This window comes from Odocoileus virginianus, chromosome 33 (genome assembly GCF_023699985.2).
Source record: "Odocoileus virginianus isolate 20LAN1187 ecotype Illinois chromosome 33, Ovbor_1.2, whole genome shotgun sequence".
NCBI lineage: Eukaryota > Metazoa > Chordata > Mammalia > Artiodactyla > Cervidae > Odocoileus > Odocoileus virginianus.
In genome coordinates, this window is record NC_069706.1 from 25,572,528 (window position 1) to 25,595,233 (window position 22,706).

A 22,706-nucleotide genomic window follows, 5' to 3' on the forward strand; every position below is an offset into this window, starting at 1 on the left:
ATCCAGGGGCCCCAAGTAATAGTTGGAGGAGGCTGTGACACTCGTAGGAGCCTGGACAACCATTTGTAACCTAGAAACTTTCAGACGGTTAGAAACAAACCCAGTTATACAGTTACAGATGCAGGGAGCAAACAGTAAAAACAGAACAATTAGAATTATTATGATTAAGATAGTTTTCCACCATGGGGAGCTAGTTAACGTTTCCCAAAGTGAGGTGACTGAGGCTTCAGGAGAATCCATAGCCTGAATCATCTTGTTCATGTGTTTAGTAAAGTGAGTAACATTAGTGCTCATATTGGGTATAAATAATAGCACAAGTTCCTCCTTGTGCAGCCATTGGCATATCTAAGGCCAATCTGTTTTGTAAAACCACCTTTCTAATTTGTATTTGTTCATCATTAAAGGCTAAAACTTAGTCAGAGTATCCACTTGTAGCGTAACATCTTATCTGTAGTTCCCAGAGAGGGAACGAATATTGCAGCCGGATAATCACACCAGTGAAATACTTACCTTGCCCACTGAGTATTAACGTGTGGCAGATTAGTAAGGCTTCTCCAGAAGCTCTGAAAATATGAAGCCAAGAGTAAAAGCTAGACCTAGGGTGCATCTCCCTATCCAACCAGGGGGAGGCCACGCCCTTAGTTAAGAGCCATATACCCAGTAGGTCCTGTTTGGAGCAAGCCAGTATGACTTGAGGGATCCAGTCCCCATCAGTGCCTGGCCAGGCAAAAGGAGGACCTGAACTTGGATTGGAAAACACAGGAATGATTACATTGCATATTTCTTGAGGCAAAAATCCCAATTGTTTCTAATCATTGTAATTAAGTTGTTGGCTAACTTCTGGGGATGGCTCTATTTGTTTCCAGCATATGGGAGCATTAATTAGTAGGCGTCCCATTTTAGGAGTTAGCCATATTACCTCATCCCATATTTGATAAACATCAGGTAGAAAACCACCAGATCTAGACCCATTTATCTTCTTATGTGCAGCAAAATAGTCATTAAACCAAGTTAAAACATAATCAAAATTAAAAGTTACATTATGCCCATAGTTACATCAGTCCATCTTAAGATTGTTAGATGTCATCAGATCAAGAAGAGGAGTCATATGTGATTGTTGTTGGTGAATGTATTCTCAGAATCGAAGAAAGTCCTCTCCTTGAAGTAGAGAAACTCATCATGGGAAGTCTTCAGTTGATGAAGAGGGGAGCGCTCCACAGACCCAGCAATTATGTGGCATATGAATGAGCCCAGGACAGGAAGGTGTTGTCTTGAGGGTCAAACGGCAGACTCAGGACTTTTGGAGTCAGCAGAAGCAAGCCCACATAGATTCTCAGGCCCATCTCGGTTTCTGGCTCAAACACTGTCTTGTTTGCCTCAAAGGCTGGGTCAGGAGTTAACCTCCTGGTAATGTCTGTTGAAGAGCTAAAAGCTGAGTTACACAGTTAATTTTAAGGCTTCAGGATCTATGACAATATCTGTGCACAAAAACAGTCTGTCATAGAGACAGTCCTTTCTTTGCAGGGGGCGGGCAGTTCAAGCCCTCATTAAAGCTATGGTTAGAACAGTTGAAAAGCAGCTGTAAAGTGCTAAAGCAGCTGTCTTGTGTTTCCTGAGTTATCTTACATGGGTGTCTTTTAATAATGTCATTAGCCTTTTCAACTTTTTCTGAAGATTGGGATCTCCAGAAACAGTGTGAGTGATGTTCTATTCCTAGAGCTTTTGACAACCCTTGAGTTACAGCAGCTTTAAAGGTGGAGCATTGTTGCTCTGAGTTTTAGAATTTAGGATCCCACTTACATCATGAGAAGTCAATACAGTATGATTTTGCCCATTAGTAAACTTATGAGCTTTAGGCATTAATAAAACAATAGTAACAATTACCCTTAAACAATGTGGCCATAGCCGTTATTTTCAGTAACAAACAAACTCTGATCCTGTGGGCAAGCTCAAAGTTGGAGCCTGCAAGAGAGCAATTTGAAGAGCCTTATCCCATGGATGGAGGAGCCTGGTAGACTATAGTCCATGGGGTCGCAAAGAGTTGGACACGACTGAGAGACTTCACTCACTCACTCAAAAGCCTTTTGAGTAACTAGAGACCAAACTAGCCTGTCGGTTTGGGCCTGCTGAGTCTGTTATAAGTTTATATGAAGGCCAGGCAAGTTCCTCATAACCTGGAATCCAAAAGTGGCAATAGCCTGTGGCAATGCCCAAGAATCCTTTCAATTGTCTTAAAGTCAGAGGTAAACTCTAGAAAGCATCCTTCAAATCAATGATTGAAAAATATTTGGCTTGTCCAGACAGCCCCATTACAGTAGTGGATCGTGAAGAAAGCAGACCAGGGGCTTTAGTGAGCAGAAAGTTGCCCCAGTGTCCAAAAGAAAAGACTGATTGGCCCTCCACAGTTATTAATACCCGGGGTTCCTCAGGTGTTACTAGGACGGGAGCTTGTGTGGGGACCCCTGGGCACCTTCGGTCCCAATTGTTGTCTTGAGAGCCTGACCCCTGGGGCCTACACCTCGGAGGGCAGCCTCTTCTCCAGTAAGGTCCTTTGCAGACAGGACATGGAGCCGGGGCGGCTTAGATGCCTGAGGGCAATCCCACTCGAGATGCCCCTCGTTTCCACAGTAATAGCAAGGCTGTCCCTTTTCACCTGGGATCCTCTGGGCGTTTTCCTGAGGATGTTTCAGAGCAGATCTAACAGCCACTGTTGGGGCTTCTGTCTTTTGCCTGGTTCTCTTTTTCCTTCTGTTTTCCTCCTTCTGCACTTTGAAGATCGACATTGGTAAACTTGTGGAGAGCCTCCCGTAGTCTATACTAGGAGTTTATCAGGAGTTTCCTTCTCTCACTGTTCTATGTCAGCAAACTTAGCATAATTTAAAGTCTTAGCATGTGCTCACTTGAGTCCTTCAAGAATACATCTGACAAAGTGGCTCTGTTATAGGAACTACTTGGTATCTCTTTGCCCCTGTCTCATGTTCAAGCCATTCATCTCCAAAAGTAGTAGCGTCTGTCCCAAGACATACATTACATCTTTCCAAGTAAGGTCTTAAAGTAAAGTTAGCCCCATAAAGACTTCTGTGTATTTTTCTGGATTCTCTAGCAGTTGGTACTGTTTGAACTTCTACCAAGACTGAGCAACCCCTCCTGGAAGGGTGCCCTGATTCTCAGCCTGTTCAGTTGGGAGCCCCTGATACAGGGGCGAAGTAAGAGGACAGGAAGGAGCTACTGAAGGTTTCACACCCAAATCTGCACCCTTAGGACATAAGTCTGACATGTCTCTCAGAGAGATAAACAGCAACACATACGTCACTTCTACCCATTTCTCTTGTTTTCAACTGAACCGATCTAGTTGTATAACAGTAATAATTGACATCCTTCAACAGGTCAGCATTCCCCATCTTCTAAAGGATACTGTGGTCATTCAGTATCACAGAAGATCAGGGGTGTTTTTTTAAAAACTCTGGGGATCAAATTTTCCCAGTTTTTAAAAATACATTTTAAAGAAGTGGTTCTGGACCTGCTAGCTCCCATCTGTAAGAGAGAAAAAAGCGGCATTCACAGCCGTGGCTTTCTTCCACTGGAAGTGTCCTTCCCTGCTCTAGATGGAGGTGTAGACATATTTCCACCGCAGCTTTCTTTCCCTGGTCGGACTTAGTCTGTTCCTTACTGACGCAGCCATCTTACTCGTCCCTCCTGGTTCTACCACGGAGGCGGGGTGGAGATGCACTGGGGATAGCTCTGATGGCATCCCAGATTGACTTAGTTGCATACTGCCAAGACCTTTATTTGATTTCCACTTTTCTTCTGATGCCAGCCAGAATGTAACAGAGTAGCTTTCTCGGAATGTTTCCCAAGCTAGTACTACTAGGCGGAAGCATCCATCTTACGTGTGCCCATGTACATTCCTGAGTACAGTCCTGACCGCAGTAGAAATGGTGAGTTATAAAGGGACGAACAACAACCAGGATGTCCCTTCTGTGTGTCACCATGCCAGTACATGTGACAGCAAAAGAGGTGGTGGAGGGTTGGCCAGCGAGGAAAAAGTGATTTTTGTCCTCAAGCTACTAGGGCCAAGCCTTCCAGTTCATTTCCACAGATTACACAGAAAGAAGTATCTAAGGAATTGAGATAAAATCCATCAGAGAGTCTCCTCTGGCCCAATAAGAGCAAGCGCTATCAAAGGAAGAAGCCCATTGCTTTCCAATCTGACCAGATCCTGTAATTCCTGATCTGTGTCCTCAAAAACCACATGGTCACCAGCAAGGCTTCTATCCATATAGAGAGGAGACACAGCTGTGACAAAGACTCACTTTCAGGTTGCTGGCCCCTGAGGCAGGTAGCCAAGGGAGTAACCTCCAGCCTGAGAGGCGTTCCTGGAGCTCGAGCTCCGCCTAGTTCCCCAAACATGCTGCTGGAGCTAGAGTTCCGTGTTCCTAGTAACTTTCTAGCAAGGCTTGCCTAGTCTAGCAAGGCTAAGCGCTTCCATATATGGGGTCTAAGTAAAAGTACATAGTAACAGCATGGATCACAATTCCCTTGAAAGTCTACAGTTCAGTTGCTCAGTCGTGTCCGACTCTTTGCGACCCCATGAATCACAGCACGCCAGGCCTCCCTGTCCATCACCAACTCCTGGAGTTTACTCAAATTCATGCCCATCGAGTTGGTGATGCCATTCAGCCATCTCATCCTCTGTCGTCCCCTTCTCCTCCTGCCCCCAATCCCTCCCAGCATCAGGGTCTTTTCCAATGAGTCAACTCTTTGCATGAGGTGGCCAAAGTACTGGAGCTTCAGCTTCAGCATCAGTCCTTCCAATGAACACCCAGGGCTGATCTCCTTTAGATGGACTGGTTGGATCTCCTTGCAGTCCAAGGGACTCTCAAGAGTCTTCTCCAACACCACAGTTCAAAAGCATCAATTTTTTGGCACTCGGCTTTCTTCACATAATTTCCTACTCAATTATGAAATGGTCAAAGAGACCAGGAAAAGATGACCAAGAAAGCAAAGTTCTGTCCACACACTTTGCCCATCTCTGGCCGCTCCCTTAGCAGGAAACTTGGGTGTCTCTTGGCCTTGACAGGTCAGTATAAACCCCCGACAAGGCTCCCTTTTTTGGGACTGTCTTCAGTCACTACGAGGCACCATGAAACCACAGAGCAGGGCTCATCACTTGCTTCACGCAGGGCATGTCATTCATTTACACAAGCACACCATAGAGTTAGTAAAGTAAAGCAGAAAGTGTGCATACTGAGAAAGCAGAGAGGCTAGAGCCCTGAGTGTTCTTACCTTGTCCTGAAGATACCAGACAATCTCCCAAGATGACAACTTGTGGTGAATGGTGTTGGATTTGTGATCTCCGAAGAAAAAGATTTAATTTCACGACCAGGGACCAGGGCTGATCCCTCAAGAGCTTTTGTATAGCAGAGTTTTATTAAAGTATATAAAGGGACAGAAAAAGCTTCTGACATAGACATCAGAAGGGGGACGGAGAGTGTCCCCCTCTCTAATATTAGCAAGGGAGTTATATACTTTTTAAATAAAGAAGCGAAAGGAAAAGGAGAAAAGTAAAGATATACCCATTTGAATGCAGAGTTAAAGAATGTGGCTCAGAGGTTAAAGCATCTGCCTCCAATGCAGGAGATCTGGGCTCGATCCCTGGGTCAGGAAGATCCCCTGGAGAAGGAAACGTTAACCCACTCCAGTATTCTTGCCTGGAGAATCCCATGGACAGAGGAGCCTGGTAGGCTACAGTCCACGGGGTCGAAAAAAGTCGGACACGACTGAGTGGCTTCACAAGGAGAGATAAGAAAGCCTTCCTCAGTGATCAATGCAAAGACATAGAAGAAAGCAATAGAATGGGAAAGACAAGAGATCTCTTCAAGAAAATTAGAGGGAACATTTCATGCAAAGATGGGCACAATAAAGGACAGAAATGGTATGGACCTAACAGAAGCAGAAGATATTAAGAGGTGGCAATAATACACAGAGAACTATGCAGAAAATATCTTCACGACCCTGATAATCATGATGGTGTGATCACTCACCTAGAGCCAGGCATCCTGAAATGCAAAGTCAAGTGGGCCTTAGAAAGCATCACTACGAACAAAGCTAGTGGAGGTGATGGAATTCCAGATGAGCTATTTCAAATCCTAAAAGATGATGCTGTGAAAGTGCTGCACTCAACATGCCAGCAAATTTGGAAAACTCAGCAGTGGCCACAGGACTGGAAAAGGTCAGTTTTCATTCTGATCCCAAAGAAAGGCAGTGCCAAAGAATGCTCAAACTACTGCACAATTGCACTCATCTCACACACTAGCCAAGTAATGCTCAAAATTCTCCAAGCCAGGCTTCAACAGTATGTGAACTGAAAACTTCTAGATGTTCAAGCTGGATTTAGAAAAGGCAGAGGAGCCAGAGATCAAGTTGCCAACATCTGTTGGATCATAGAAAAAGCAAGAGAGTTCCAGAAAAACATCTACTTCTGTTTTATTGATTATGCCAAAGCCTTTGACTGTGTGAGTCACAACAAACTGTGGAAAATTCTTAAATGAAAGGGAATACCAGACCACCTGACCTGCCTCCTGAGAAATCTGTATGCAGGTTGGGAAGCAACAGTTAGAACCAGACATGGAACAATAGACTGGTTCCAAATTGGGAAAGGAGAACATCGAGGCTGTATATTGTCACCCTGCTTATTTAACTTATATGCAGAGTACATCATGTGAAATGTTAGGCTGGATGAAGCACAAGCTGGAGTCGAGATTGCCAGGAGAAATATCAGTAACCTCAGATATGCAGATGATACCACCCTTATGGCCAAAACTGAAGAAGAACTAAAGTGATGAAAGTGAAAGAGGAGAGTGAAAAAGCTGGCTTAAAACTCAATATTCAAAAAACCAAGAACATGGCATCTGGTCCCATCACTTCATACCAAATAGATGGGGAAACAATGGAAACAGTGACAGACTTTATTTTCTGGGGCTCCAAAATCACTTGTGGATGGTGCCTGCTGCCATGAAATGAAAAGACACTTGCTCCTTGGAAGAAAAGCTATGACCAACTTAGACAGCATATTGAAAAGCAGAGACATTACTTTGTCAACAAAGGTCCATCTAGTCAAAGCTATGGTTTTTCCAGTAGTCATGTATGGATGTGAGAGTTGGGACTGTAAAGAAAGCTGAGCGCCAAAGAATTAATGCTTTTGAACTGTGGGGTTGGAGAAGACTCTTGAGAGTCCCCTGGACTGCAAGGAGATCCAGCCAGTCCATCCTAAAGGAAATCAGTCCTGAATATTCATTGCAAGGACTGATGCTGAAGCTGAAGCTCCAATACTTTGGCCACCTGATGTGAAGAACCAACTCATTGGAAAAGACCCTGATGCTGAGAAAGATTGAAGGTGGGAGGAGATGAGGATGACCGAGGATGAGGTGGTTGGATGGCATCACCAACACAATCAACATGAGTTTGAGTAAACTCTGGGAGTTGGTGATGCACAGGGAGGCCTGGCGTGCTGTAGTCCATGGGGTTGCAAAGAGTCAGACAAGACTGAGCTACTGAACTGCACTGAATTGACAATATATCAAAAGAATGTCACAAGGTTGTAAAGATCTTAACTAGACCCACTCCCACAATTTACATTTTAAGATAATAGGATTAGCCAGAAGGTTTTCCAGGAAGGAAAATCTGTCCTCAAGCAGGATACACTGTTGTTATGTAATCCTTAGTACAGGGTTTCAAGAGTTGTTTGTTGTGTAATCATCAGTTCCCAGCTGAAAAAACTTTTATGTGACTTTAAGTTTTATGTGACTAAGACTAAGGAATGTGGAGAAAAAAAGATGTTTGCCCTTTCCTCTTCCTTGAGAATTCCAGACCCCTTTCTCCTCCCTGGGGACCCCAGACTTCTCATCAACCTGCCTAGGAATTGACTCTCTCAAAGGCATGGCAACCCACTCCAGTATTCCTGCCTGGAGAATCCCATGGATAGAGAAGTCTGACAGATTGTAGTCCATTGGGTTGCAGAGAGCCAGACAGGACTGAAGCGACTTAGCACACAGGAATGCACACACAAGCATTTCCCCAGGGCAGAACCAAGTCTAAAACATGGGAGACATCCCTGACTTTCCATTGGCTGGGACACTGCAATTCCAATGCATGGGGCACAGGTTCAGTCCCTTGTTGGGAAATGGAGATCCCACATGCCATGCAGCAAAAAAAAAAAAAAAAGTTTGAAGAATAGAAGTCACAGGAAGGCACATTGGCATGTAATACAAGAAAGCATTTTCCTGAAGGCAGCAGTGCTGGAGACACAGTGAATCTCCTTGAGAAGTCATGTGTGTCCCATCTCTGGAGGTATATGAGTGGCCCCTGGTTGAAGATTTGGTGGAAATTAAAATATGGCAGATTTATGTGAAGTAAGGAAGCTTGGATTAGGTAATTCAGGAGTTCTTTCAAATTAGTTTTCTTATTACACTTCTAGCAGAAGTGAAAGTGAAGTCATTCAGTCATGTCTGACTCTTTGCGACCCCATGGACTGTATCTTATAGGCTCCTCCATCCATGGGGTTTTCCAGGCCTGAGTACTGGAGTGGGTTGCCATTTCCTCATGGAGAAGCTGGCATGAAGCCTTCGAGATCACCTTGGGAAGATTCTGACACATGGAGATGGGGAGTGCACATTTCAGGCAAAAGGGATGGGCCAATGAGAGACTGAGGAAGAAAGAGTAGGACATGAAGCTAAAGAAGTTTCAGCCAAGTTATGTCATAAGATTGAAATTTACCCCAAATAACAAAAAACTTTTGGCATTTCTGCCTTGCCCTAGCTTCACAACTTCTATTTGAATATTACTGCCCCTCCCAGGGATTGAGGATGAGACGGCCAGATGCAGGTTCATAGGCTGGTTTATATTTCAAATGTGACCCTGTTCCCTTGGCCTCAGCTGATTACTGTAGAATAGGCATTGGCACTGTAGCTGGCCCAGTCAGCTTCTCCCTTTTTAGAGTGTGGACATTTAGAGATTTTGGGCCCCATGGTCTTTTCCTTTGGGATGAGGTTGTCAATAATGGGCAAACTTGGGACTTCCCTGGTGGTCCAGTGGCTAAGACTCTGCGCTCCCAAGGCAGGGGGCCTGGGTTCGATTCCTGGTCATGTAACTATATCCCACAAGCTGCAACTAAAAGTTTGCATTCCACAACTAAAGATCCTTCATGCCACAACTAGGACCAGGTCAGCCAAATAAATAAATATTTAAAAAATAATAAAGGGCAACCATTTTTGAGCTTTGTTGAAGAGGTAGAGAAAGGTGGTCTGCAGAGAGGAAGCGAAGGATGGGGGGAGATGGGGTGTGTGCTCTAGCAACGTGGAAGACTAAGTTGTTTTGAGGTCCCCCTGAGGGCTCTGTGATATCCTTTAAACAGATTTATTCTTTTAATTTTAGCCAGTTCAAATGGGCTCCTGGTACTTGCCACAATGTGAGATTTGGCCAATACTTTCTTTCGTAAGGAGTTAACCAAGGCTTTGAAGGGAGTCATCCATAGTTCCTGAAGGAGTTTCGGGAATATTCATCTGGAGGAGGGGTGGCAGAGAGGATGAGGACAGTCGGATAAGTGATGAGACCTGAGAGGAGGCCTCCCTGATCACTTAGATATCCCCTCAAACACTTCATATGGTGCAAACACTTGTACAATAACCAGTCTTCCAGATTCTGTTTTTCTGTTTGACCTGCTTTCTCTTCCTTCCTTTCTTCCCTCCCTCCCTCCTTTCTTTCTTTCTGACAATACAGCATGGCTTGTGGGACCTAGTTCCCTGACCAGGGATCAAACCCTGACCCACAGCAGTGAAAGCACAGAGTCCTAACCACTGAACCACCAGGGAATTTTCCCTGACCTGTTTTCTAGGTGGACTCAAGCCTTCTAATCAGAAAATGGGAAATGTTTTCTTTTTTCCCATAGAGGTAGGGAGTCACTTTCTTTGCTGTAACAAATCAAACAGGGTGATGTTACTGATATCCTCAGTATACATGACTCAGGCCAAACTTGTGTTGTGGCCACTTTGGAAATTCAAGAATGACTGGGAATGCCCAGAGAAGTTTCGAGGTAACCCTACAGAAAACCTTTTCAAGAGAGAGTAGAGAGGTTTCCTGAAGGTGAGGGAGACTCATGAACTTGACCCAGGAATGAAGTTGCCAGAGGGGAGTTGAGATCTTTCCTATACACAGTGGGAAACAGATAGATACACTATCTAAGTATGTATATATACATGGCTCAGCCCCCTGAGCATAATTTAGGGTTCAAGAACAAGAGAAGTTGAGAAAGGAGCCTAAGTAAAACCTCAAAGAACTGCTTCACCAGCTGAACGCACTGGAGCCCAAGCAGTGGAGCCTGGGGACACTTCTACCATGATGTAAACTCGGAGTAGAGACAGATTTTCTCCCGATTCTATCACCCCCCTGGAGTCAACTTTGGCATTTGAAGGACTTGGGGCTAATTGCCTCAGGTCTAGGCTCTAGAAGCCAAGGTAGAAAGCCTGGAGCAGCTCACACACCAGGGACTGGTACATGAGGCCTTCTGAAATAGCACAGAAGACTTGCAGGAAGCTGGAGGCCTAGTACTAGCAGGTGGGGTTCAGAAAGCAACAGCATATGGGAGGATAAAGAGGAACGTGATCCTATTTGAACTCACAGAGTGCTGGGAGCCGTTGTGGGAGATCCCACCCATGACGAGGTCATGAAGAAAATACCTGACACGCAAGGCCGTTCAGGATACAAGGGACCCTCCAGGTTGGCCCCAGCCTCTACCCCACACTGTATCCTCCCCCCTTTTCTGCTGTTGTTCTTGTTTGCCCTGCTGCAGATTCTTGTGTTGCCTGCCTAGAGCTCTCCTGCTCCTCCTTCATTGAATAAAGACCAACTTAAAACCCTAATTAATAAATCTCCTAGACGCTGGTACCCTATGAAGGGGCCAGGGATGAAAGAAATGCTTCAATTCAAACCCTTTTGCTGGCGTTCTGGCTTGTTTGATAAATGTGTGCTCCCATTGCAAGAGATTAGCTGGTGATTTCTTACAGGTAGTTAACTTTTAGACTAAGAGCCTGTTTTGTGCTATACCTGCTGTTTTTGCAATCCTTTGCATTTCTGTTCCATAATAATGTAATCCTATCTAGTTCCCACAGAGATGACACCTAATAGAAAGAAAATAGATTAACCACAAAAAAGACAGGGTCGGCTACTGAAGTTGCTTAAAGTTACACCAGGTGCAAGACATAAATTGTCAACAGGCCTGAAAGCCAAAAGATACTATACATAGAGATTAACCATAAAAAAGGCCCTAATAGGCACAGAGCCCTTTGGGGGTGAGGAAGCCCTATTAGAGAACACAAAAAATATTGTTTTAAAAGTGATTGGATCAACGTTTGATTGATGTTACTGTGTTGAGGTTGTGCAGTGAAAACTATTGTTAACATAGTTGGAGATCTAGAAAAATAAGAGTTTAGCCCTAGTGTAAAAACAATAAGATAATCGTTAATTTTAACCAGGAGTGCTAAACAGGGGCTGCCTCACCGGAGCCGCAGAGTCTTTGTGTGCTAAACTTTTTAGATGAATTTAGCTGAGAATTTCTGCAAAAAGACTGACTTTTATGTTAACAGGATTGTATTTCTATTATGTTGCAACCTGCTGTATCGTGAGAACTGCCACTTTTCTGTTTTCTGCTAAGCTCAAGGCCAGAAGATAATGTACAAAAAAATCTATGGGAAAAGACTCTCATAAACAAAAAATATACAGAGAACATCTGGTTTCATGAAGGACAAGCTGACGTAATGTTAAACTAAGTCTGTGTGCTTATCTCTCCCTTAGAAATGTACCAACTTAGGGTATAAAGGCTATGGTGAAAAATAAAGCAACTGCCAGACTCTGCTGCACACCCCGGTCTGGTCTCTCTCTCTCTCTCTCTCTCTCTCTCTCTCTCTCTCTCTCTCACTCGCCAATGCCGTTCATCCTGAGGGTTCCCCTGGATCCCGCTGGGGCTGGACCCCAACAATAGAGGTTGAGTCCTGTCCTCTGAGCTACATTCAGAAGAAGGAACCAAGGCCCAGAGAGGTAAAGAGATTGATCGGCACAACATGGCAAGACAGTAAGGCCCCCAACTGAGTCCCAGATCACAGGCCCTGAACTATATGCGTTTTTGGCCACAAAAATCAATCCCCCCCCTCCAAAAAAAAAAAATCAGTGCTACATCTAGAGATTGGGAATGGAGCCACTGAAGTGAGGTTACCCAGGGACCATGGGGGTCCATGGATTGCAGGTGAATGCCCAAGGGGTGCCATCTTTAGGGGATCCCTACCTGTGGTATGTTCCACTCAGCCCTCCCTCCAGGTAGACAGAAAACCGAGGTTGAGTTTCTAGAACTTTAGAATGCATGGTCCACTTAGCCGTGACATCATAAGGGCCTTGGAAGAGGGTGATGGACTTAGTAAACTCATCTCCCCTGAGGCTCTGTCTCCTTCTCTGGGGAGTTCCACCTTCTAACCTCCTGGAAGCTGGGAAGAAGAGAAAGAAATCTTGTGGTGACCCAGATATTTGTGTCATAACCATTCTGACCAAAGCAGCTTGTGTCAAGACACCCAGGAGGAAGTAGTGGGTGGGGAGCCCGTGGCTGGGAAATAGCAGTTGATGGCAGCTGGTGGCATTTACACCAGCAGATCTGCTGTGTGAATCTAAAAAGAGAACTCTGCCCTGATTTTTCCTGGGTTTAGAGGCAGTTGGACCTGGTGGATGGTGGGTGTGGCAGGGAGGCCTCAGCCCCTTCCTGTTGCCAGCTACATCAACCAGAGGCCTGCTGGCCCCTGCACACTGGAGTCTCCCTCCTGCCACAACCTTGCTTAGTCAATATTTCATCCCTTCAAGAGCCATAGGAAAGGGACTTCTCTTCTGGTCCAGTGGGTAACAGTCTCTTCTCCCAATGCAGGGGGCCTGGGTTCGATCCCTGGTCAGGGAACCATTATTAGATCCTGCATGCTGCAACTAAGACTCAGAATAGCCAAATAAATAAGTAAGCTTTAAAAAAAAAATGAGTCACAGGAAAGAAAAGGCTCAGTGTGAGAGTCCGAGAGGACTGGGACACGAGAGGCCATTAGGAGTGGAAGGCACCTTCTACATTATCGCTGTGCCTGGCTCATGGAGCTCATATTTCTATCTCTCATGACACATATTTCTCTGCATATTTGCACTGCCCTCTCCTCACTCATAACTGGCCAATCCTCTTTCTGTTCCCCAGTTCATATTCTGGCAGAAGCCAATGGATTGCTTACCTGCCACCAGTGTATTGTTTTGTATTATACAGCCATTAAGTAAATTCCTGGTTCTAGGAACTCAACCTTTTTTCTTTAAACTCCTTCAACCTCTTCCTTTAGGATGATACCGATTTTTGCTTCTTAAGAGCCTAGATCCTGGAAAGCAAAAGCCTCTTAACTATCCTTAGAGAAAAGGGTAGCCCCAAGCATTCATTCATTCAGTAAATACTTACTGATTCAATATTTATTCACTCTGCTCCAAGTACTGTTTTAGGTACTGGGCACACAGCAGTGAGGGGTTCCCAGGCGGCACTAGTGGTAAAAAAAACCTGCCTCCCAGTGCAGAAGACATGAGGGTTCGATTCCTGGGTCTGGAAGATACCTTGGAGGAGGGCATGGCAATGCACTTTGCTATTGCCTGGAGAATCCCCCAAGGACAGAGGAGGCTGGTAGGCTACAGCCCATAGGGTTGCAAAGAGTTGGATATGACTGGGCGACTAAGCACAGAACAGCACAGGGAAGATGTACAATCAACTGGATGACTAAGGAAATTAGGTCGTAGAAGTAGTTTGTTAGTGCTAAGGAACAAGAACCTCAAGGAGATGAGAGAAGAAGACTGCAAGAGAACAAGTGTCTGGAGGCAAAGGGTGATCAAAGAGCCAGGAGAGCAGAGAGGCTGAAAATGAGTGAATATGAGGAGGGTAAGCTCAAACAGATGATGAGATGTCTGATGGATTAAAGCTGCATGGGCAATGGTGAGAACTTTGGCTGGTATTTTGAGTGAAATGAGAAGACGTTGGAGGGTTTTGAGCAAGAGAGTGACGTGATCTTTTATTTTTATTTATTTATTTTTGGCTGAGTCATGTGCCACGTGGGATCCCAGTTCCTCAACCAGGAATCCAACCCATGTCTCCTCCAGTGGAAGCCTGGAGTCTTAACCACTGTACCACCAGGGAAGTCTGACATATTTTCAAAGGACCCTTCTGGCTATAGCAGAGGCAATGTTGGAAGCAGGACCAGTTAGTTAGGGGACTGCCACAAAATCTAGGTACAAGGAGCTTCTGCGTTGGTGAACAGGTGGAGGTGCTGGGAGAAGGTGATGCCTGGAGAGGACAAGGAAGCTCTTTCTTCACACCCTGCCCTGTCCATCTTTTCCTTCTGGCTGTTTCTGAATCATCAGTTCAGTCAGTCACTCAGTTGTGTCCGACTCTTTGTGACCCCATGGATTGCAGCGTGCCAGGCCTTCCTGTCTAGCACCAACTCCTGGAGCTTGCTCAAACTCATGTCCGTTGAATCAGTGATGCCTTCCAACCATCTCATCCTCTGTCATCCCCTTCTCCTCCTGCCTTCAATCTTTCCCAGCATCAGGATCTTTTCCAAAGAGTCAGTTCTTCACATCAGGTGGCCAAAGTATTGGACTTCCAGCTTTAAACTCAGACCTTCCAATGAACATTCAGGACTGATTTCCTTTAGGATGGACTGGTTGGGTCTCCTTGCCGTCCAAGGGATTCTTAAGAGTCTTCTCCACACACCACAGTTCAAAAGCATCAATTCTTCGGCGAGCAGCTTTCTTTATAGTCCAACTCTCACATCTATACATGACTACTGGAAAAACCATAGCTTTGACTAGATGGACCTTTGTTGGCAAAGTAATATCTCTGCTTTTTAATATGTTGTCTAGGTTGGTCAGAGCTTTTCTTCCAAGGAGCAAGCATCTTTTAATTTCATGGCTGCAGTCGCCATCCACAAGTGATTTTGGAGCCCCAGAAAATAAAGTCTGTCACTGTTCTATTGTTTCCCCATCTATTTGCCATGAAGTGATGGGACCAGATGCCATGATCTTCAGTTTTCTGAATGCTGAGTTTTAAGCCAACTTTTTCACTCTCTTTCACTTTCATCAAGAGGCTCTTTAGTTCTTCGCTTTCTGCCTTAAGGGTGGTGTCATCTGCGTATTATTGAGGTTATTGATATTTCTTCTGGCAATCTTGATTCCAGCTTGTGCTTTATTCAGACCAACATTTCTCATGATATACTCTGCATATAAGTTAAATAAGCAGGATGACAATATACAGCCTTGATGTACTCCTTTCCCAATTTGGAACCAGTCTGTTGCTCCATATCTGGTTCTAACTGTTGCTTCCTGACGGGCATACAGATTTCTCAGGAGGCAGGTCAGGTGGTCTGGTATTCCCATCTCTTTAAGAATTTTCCACAGTATCTTGTGACTCACACGGTTAAAGGCTTTGGCATAGTCAATAAAGCAGAAGTAGATGTTTTTCTGGAATTCTCTTGCTTTTTTGACCCATTGGATGTTGGCAACTTGATCTCTGGCTCCTCTGCCTTTTCTAAATCCAGCCTGAACATCTGGTAGTTCACGGTTCACATACTGTTGAAGGCTGGCTTGGAGAATTTTGAGCGTTACTTTGCTAGCATGTGCTGCTGCTGCTGCTGCTGCTGCTGCTAAGTCGCTTCAGTCGTGTCCGACTCTGTGCGACCCCAGAGACGGCAGCCCACCAGGCTCCCCCGTCCCTGGGGTTCTCCAGGCAAGAACACTGGAGTGGGTTGCCATTTCCTTCTCCAATGCATGAAAGTGAAAAGTGAAAGTGAAGATGCTCAGTCGTGTCCGACTCATAGTGACCCCATGAACTGCAGCCCACCAGGCTCCTCCATCCATGGGATCTTCCAGGCAAGAGTACTGGAGTGGGTTGCCATTGCTTTCTCCATGATCTTATGTGAGATAAGTGCAATTGTGCGGTAGTTTGAGCATTCTTTGGGATTGGAATGAAAACTGACCTTTTCCAGTCCTGTGGCCACTGCTGAGTTTTCCAAATTTGCTGGTATATTGAGGGCAGCACTTTCACAGCATCATCCTTTAGGATTTGAAATAGCTCAACTAGAATTTCATCACCTCCACTAGGTTTGTTCGTAGTAATGCTTCCTAAGGCCCACTTGACTTTGCACTTCAGGATGTCTGGCTCTAGGTGAGTGATCACACCACCGTGGTTATCTGGGTCATGAAGATCTTTTTTGTATAGTTCTGTGTATTCTTGCCACCTCTTCTTAATATCTTCTGCTTCTGTTAGTTCCATACCACTTCCGTCCTTTGATGTGCTAATCTTTGCATGAAATGTTCCCTTGGTATCTCTAATTTTCTTGAAGAGATCTCTAGTTTTTCCAATTGTACTGTTTTCCTCTATTTCTTTGCATTGATCACTGAGGAAAGCTTTCTTATCTCTCCTTGCTATTCTTTGGAACTCTGCATTCAAATGGGTATATTTTTCCTTTTCTTCTTTGCCTTTCACTTCTCTTCTTTTCTCAGCTATTTGAAAGGTCTCCTCAGATGACCATTTTGCCTTTCTTTTTGAATAAATAAATACTTTAAAAACACCTAGACATTACAATGGAAACAATGTTGCTCACCATTCCTGTTCTACAGGATTAAGTTGCAAACCACAGCAGTTGCCCAGTGACAGAGCAGGGAATTCCAGAAGAAAAATAGGTGGCGCTTTCTGCGTTTGGGATGTAGATAATTAAGATGCATGTCTAAGGAAGAGTGTCAGTGACTCCAGATGCTTGCATTGTCTCATACGTAGAAAAGTAGTAAAATCATTAATTTAAGATCTCTGGCTTTGTGATTAGATTAGTAATCTTTTACCAAGATGTATGGGCTTCCCAGGTGGTGCTAGTGGTAAAGAATCCACCTGCCAATGCAGGAGACTAAGAGACAGGAGTTCAATCCCTGGATCTGGAAGATCCCTTAGAGTAGGAAGTGGCAACCCACTCCAGTATTCTGGCCTGGAGAATTCAAAGAATCGGACATAACTGAGAGACTTTCACTTTTCTTTTTTTTTTTTCAGTTGACAAGACCACCAAGAAAAAAAAAGGTGAGATATTGACAAGTAAAGAAAAGGAGAATTGGTAGAATTGCCGTAACTCCTCTGAAAGACAGTTTATTATTATGTATTATTATGTATTGTTTTTGAAGATGTATATGCCTTGTGAGTTTAATTCTTATGGATATATCATAAGGAAATTTATAAAGAATATACAAAAAGACATATACCAGAATTTTTATTGAAGCATTGCAACTCAATATCTATCAGAAAAAGAATAAAAAAAGAAAGAAGAAAAGGAAGACTATATGTGAGCATATTCAAATAATAGAATATTATATAGCTGTCAAAATGAATAGACCAGAGCTATACATATCTGGGCTTTCCAGGTGATGCTAGTGGTAAAGAATCTGCCTGCTAATGCAGGAGACATGAGATGTGGGTTCGATCCCTGGGTCAGGAAGATCTCTTGGAGGAGGGCCATAGCAACCCACTCCAGTATTCTTGCCTAGAGAATCCCATAGACAGAGGAGTCTGGCAAGCTACAGTCCATAGGGTCACAAAGAGTTGGACACGACTGAAGTGACTTAGCACACATACATGCATTCATATCTACTTTGATTGGGCTCGCAGACACTGAGTTAACAAAGTAAAGTACAGAACATTTTATACAGTTTGGAGATTATTTTATGTCAATTAAAAATCATAAATATCACAAAATATATATTGTGATATTTATATATACTAAAATATAAAAGCATCACTACCTTCAAACAATTATAATTATTGCTTTGAAGAGGGGCCATCGGGGGGATTACAGTATTATTTGTACTGATACACTTACCCAAAAATATAGAATAATCTGATGCAAAAAAAAATTCTATGCACAAAATAATGATGACTTGAACCATGGAATGATCAATGATGAAGGTACAAAAGAACATAGCATAGGGAATTCCCTGCTAGTTTAGTGGTTAAGACTCCACACTTCCCGTGCAAGAGCATGGGTTTGATCCCTGGTTGGGAAAGATCCCACATGCTGCAAGGTGTGGCCAAAAAAAAAAGCATGATACAAAGTCCTGTTTGCTTTCTTGGGTGGAGCAAGAGAAAATTCTCTCATCGTTTTCAGATGAACCTACAGAAAAATAAGACAATGAAAATCATTTTACCCTAGAGAGGGCACAGAGGCTTGAAGCATCCAAGCCACTGGTTCAGTCTTAGTTTCATGGATTTTGTGTAACCCGGAACTTCCCAATCTGAGATCTCACTTGTCATTCCTCTGTGAGCTGATAAGTTTGAGCTCATTTCCATGGTCCTGTATGGGACAATTCTTAAGTGGAACAACCATGCCATCCTGGAGAGAGCTGCATCTGTTGAGTCCAATCTATCCATGGCCATCTTTGCCCTGGGCTTGACCTCAGGTCCCATCCGCCATCACCATGCCAACAGGATCTGTTTCACACTGTTCATGTGATGCAGCCAAGATGACATAACAGAAACTGGCTGCTGAAGCTGCTTCCTTAGAAGGAGGTGCAAGTATGACCAACACTATGTGAGTTTCATCCATTTTTCTCTAGATACTTGGTCTATTTGAACACTGAGGAGACATTTGTAGCTTCCTGAAGCTACAAAGTACAAGCAAGCCACCCCACCCCACCCCCCACCCCCCAGATTCTGGGAAGTCAGAGGTCCAATGGAGAGGAGAGCAAGTGATTCTTTTTTTTTCAAACTGAAAACCAGAACCTGACAAATATACAAAGGAGTATACCCACCTGCTGAAACATACACATAAACTATATTCCAAACAGTGGAGACTTTGAGATTTTTTCCTGAATTCCTTTCATCCCAGGTGCTCTATTCATTGCTACTGATACATTTGAAGTTTCTATAAACTTAAGCCCTAACTCAAGCATCTAAAGTTTGAAGCTGGTGTAAAGCAAAGATTCCCAACCTCTGAGATCTAAAATGCCTGATAATCTGAGATGGCACTGACGTAATAAAAATAGAAATAAGTACACAATAAATGTAATGCTCTTGAATCATTCTAAACCATCACCATCCCCCCGACTCCCTGTCCAAGTAAATATTGTCTTCCATAAAACCAGTCTCTGGTGCCAAAAAGTTTGGGGACTGCTGGATTGTATAGGAAAACCTTCACACTGGAGATGGCTAATTTGACTATTAATTCTGGGTTAGATGTTCCGTGGGCCTCCCTCGTGGCTCATTGGTAAAGAATCCAACTGCCAACGCAGGAGATATAGGTTCCATTCCTGGGTTGGGAAGATTCCCTGGAGGAGGGCATGGCAACCCACTCCAGTATTCTTGCCTAGAGAATCCCATGGACAGAGGAACCTGGTGAACTATAATTCATGGGGTCACAAAGAGTCAGTTGGACATGACTGAGCAACTAAACAACAGATGCTCCGTGGCGAGAGGAGAATTATAATTTTTCCAAACAGATAAAATCTGTATGCATTAACTACTAGAATAATTTTTTTGTCATGAAGAATGTACAACTCCAAATGGTTTTGTCATTTTTTAGTTGCTAAGTCACGTCCAACTCTTTGCGACCCCATGAACTGTAGCACGCCAGGCTTCCCTGTCTTCTAATTTCTCCTGGAGTTTGCTTAAACATATGTTCATTGAGTCCGTGATGCCCATGGTTAATTCTAGAGATTTTATTCTGTTACTTTATATACTTCTGTGATGTTTGAATTTTAAAATGTGCATTCTTTTTGTAATTAAAAAATGAAAGAATTTGGTTAGCTGTAAATTGGAACTGCTGTACAGAGAATTGACAAAATCAGTCTAATTTACCTGATTTTAACTGAATTTGAAAAAGACTATTTAACATCATCTCATTATCAAGAGCTAGTTTGTCACATTGTAACTTCTTGGCAGTAGATTACAGGTAATCTGCCTGCAAAAGCTTTCCCCAGGGGACTTCCCTGGTTAGGACTGGGACTCCATGCTTCCAATACAGGAGGTGCAGGTTCAATCCCACTTCATGTGGTGCAGCCAAAAAAACAAAAAAGCCTTCCTCAGGGCAATAATACTGGAAGTGATCTTACTGGTTGAGCAAGATCTCCTCACAACAGGAAGATAATCTGAAGTTTAGCAGCATTGCTTTCCCATAAACAAATACACTTCCTCTATTCTGTTGTGTTTTTAATATATATATATATATAAATATAATTACCCAAGTTGGTGGCTCAGTGGTAAAGCATCTGCCTGCCAATGCAAGAGACACGGGTTCAATCCCTGATCTGGGAAGATCCTACATGCCTCAGAGGAACTCAGCCCATGCGCCACAACTCCTGAGCCTGTTTTCCAGAGCCTACAAGTCACAACTACCGAGCTACGTGCCCTAAGCCTGTGCTCCGCAACAAGAGAAGCCACTGCAATGAGAAGCCTGAGTACCACAACTAGAGAGCAGGTCCCTCTCACCGCAACTAGAGAAAAGCCCTCGCAGCGACGAAGACCCAGTGCAGCCAAAAATAAATGAGTAAATAAAATTAAAGCTACCCAAGTTTTACATCTTTGTTGTTAAAAAAAATTTCTTCCAGAAATATGTAATCTGTATTCTGCCGAGGTAGCCACTGTTTGGAGTTTGGTTGTGTCCTTTCAGATTATTGTTTTTTCTACACAGTCATGATTTCAACTTTCTTTTTCCTCCCTTCCTTTTTTTTTTTTTAGATATAAATCACACACCATTCACCGTTCTCTCATATATTCACAAAGCAATCATGACCACTAATTTCAGAACATTTCCTGATTCTAAAAATATCTCTATTCCCAATAGCAATCTCTCCCCTTCTCCAATCCCCAATCCTGGCAACCATCTGTCATCTATTTTCTGTCCCTAGAGATTTGCCTGTTCTGGACATTTCACCTAAGTGCAATTATACAGTATCTGAACTTTTGTGCCTGACTTCTTTCACATAGCATGATTTTCAAGGCTTGTCCATGTTGAAGCATGCACTAATATTTCATCCTTTTCAAAATCTTTGGTTTTCAAGCTCAACAATTTGTGTCTATTTATTTACTTAGCTGCCTTGGGTCTTCGCTCTGGCAGGGGCATCTTTAGTTGTCGTTGCAGCACATGGACTATCTAGTTGTGACTCGCAGGCTCCAGAGCTTGCAGGCTCAGTAGTTGTGGCTTGGACTTAGTTGCTCTGAGGCAAGTGGGATCTTAGTCCCCAGACCAGGAATTAAACTTGGGTCCTTTGCATTGCAAGGAGGATTCTTAATCACTGGACCTCAAGGGAAGTCCCTAATTTTTTAAAATTTATTTTTTATCTTATTCATTTATTTTTTTAGCCACATTGCATGACATACAGGATCCTCGTTCCCCGATCAGGGATTGAACCCAAGACCTCTACAGTGGACTCACAGAAGGTCAACCACTGGACCACCGGGGAGGTACCTATTTCATTCTTTTAAAAAAAATTTTTTTTAACACCAAAAACACTTTGTGTTGGGGTATAGACGGTTAACAATGTTCTGATAGTTTCAGGCGAACAGCAAAGGGACTCAGCCATACATATACATGTATCCATTCTCTGCCAAACCCCCTCCCATCCAGGCTGGCACGTAAGCTTGAGCAGAGTTCCATGTGCTATACAATAGGTCTTTGTTGGTTATCCATTTCAAAGATAGCAGTATGTTCTTGACCCTCCGGAAGTCCTTAACTATCCCTTGAGTTGCCCCCAGGGGACAGGCTGAGTTCCTTTTCTGAGTCTGTGAGTCTCTTTCTGTTTTGTCAGTTAAGTTTATTTGTACCATTTCTTTTTAGATTCCACATGGAGGGGATGTCATAGCATTCTTTTTTATGACTGAGTAATATTCCATTGTACAAATAGACAATATTTTGCTTACCCATTCATCGGTTGGTAGACGTTTGCATTGTTGCCAATTTTGGGTTAATATGAATAGTGCTGATTTGAGCATTCCTGTATAAGTTTTTTTGCAAACACGTGTTTTCAGTTCTTTTGGATCTAGACCTAGGACTTGCTAAGTCACAAGGAAACTGTGTTTAACTTTTCTGAGGACCTGTCAAATTGTTTTCCACAGTAGTTTAAATTCCCACTGGTAAAGTAGAAGGGTTCCAATGTCTCCACATTCTCACCAACCCTTAGTTCTTTTCTTTCTTTCATTTTTAGTCTAGCCATCCTTGTGGGTGTGAAGCGGTATCTTTGAGTGCTGATTTGCATTTCTCTAGTGACTAATAATGTTGAACATTTTCATGTGCTGAGTGGCCATTTTATATACTGTTTTTGGAGAAATGTCTCTTAAAATTCTTTGTCCACTTAAAAAACTGGGTTGTCTTTTTATCATTGAGCTATAAGAGTTCTTCACTTATTCTGTTTTGTTCCCCCCTTTTTCAGCCACACCTCACGGCATGTGGGATCTTAGTCCTCAAAACAAGAATTAAATCCACTCCCCCTGCATTAGAAGCTTGGAATCCTAGTCACTGAATTGCCTGGGAAGTCTCACCAGAGTTCTTTATATATTCTGGATACAAGTCCTGTACCAGATGATTTACAAATCATATATCTCCCATTCTGTGGAAATTAGTTTTTTGTTGTTA

General features: G+C 43.5%; 2 long non-coding RNA genes across 3 annotated transcripts; one reads left to right on the forward strand and one right to left on the reverse strand.

Moving 5' to 3' along the window:
• Positions 1-961: 961 nt before the first annotated feature.
• LOC139032875 (uncharacterized) lies at positions 962-12,556 on the reverse strand. Of its 2 annotated transcripts, XR_011485509.1 has the most exons (3): positions 12,335-12,556; positions 5,287-5,410; positions 962-1,432 (listed from the first exon to the last, which is right to left on the reverse strand). It is a non-coding gene; the product is annotated as an uncharacterized lncRNA (long non-coding RNA). The 2 variants fall into 2 exon arrangements; XR_011485508.1 differs by lacking the exon at positions 5,287-5,410.
• On the forward strand, positions 12,468-21,639 carry LOC139032876 (uncharacterized). Its single transcript, XR_011485510.1, has 3 exons — positions 12,468-12,557; positions 17,141-17,167; positions 21,437-21,639. It is a non-coding gene; the product is annotated as an uncharacterized lncRNA (long non-coding RNA).
• The last annotated feature ends 1,067 nt before the right edge of the window (positions 21,640-22,706 follow it).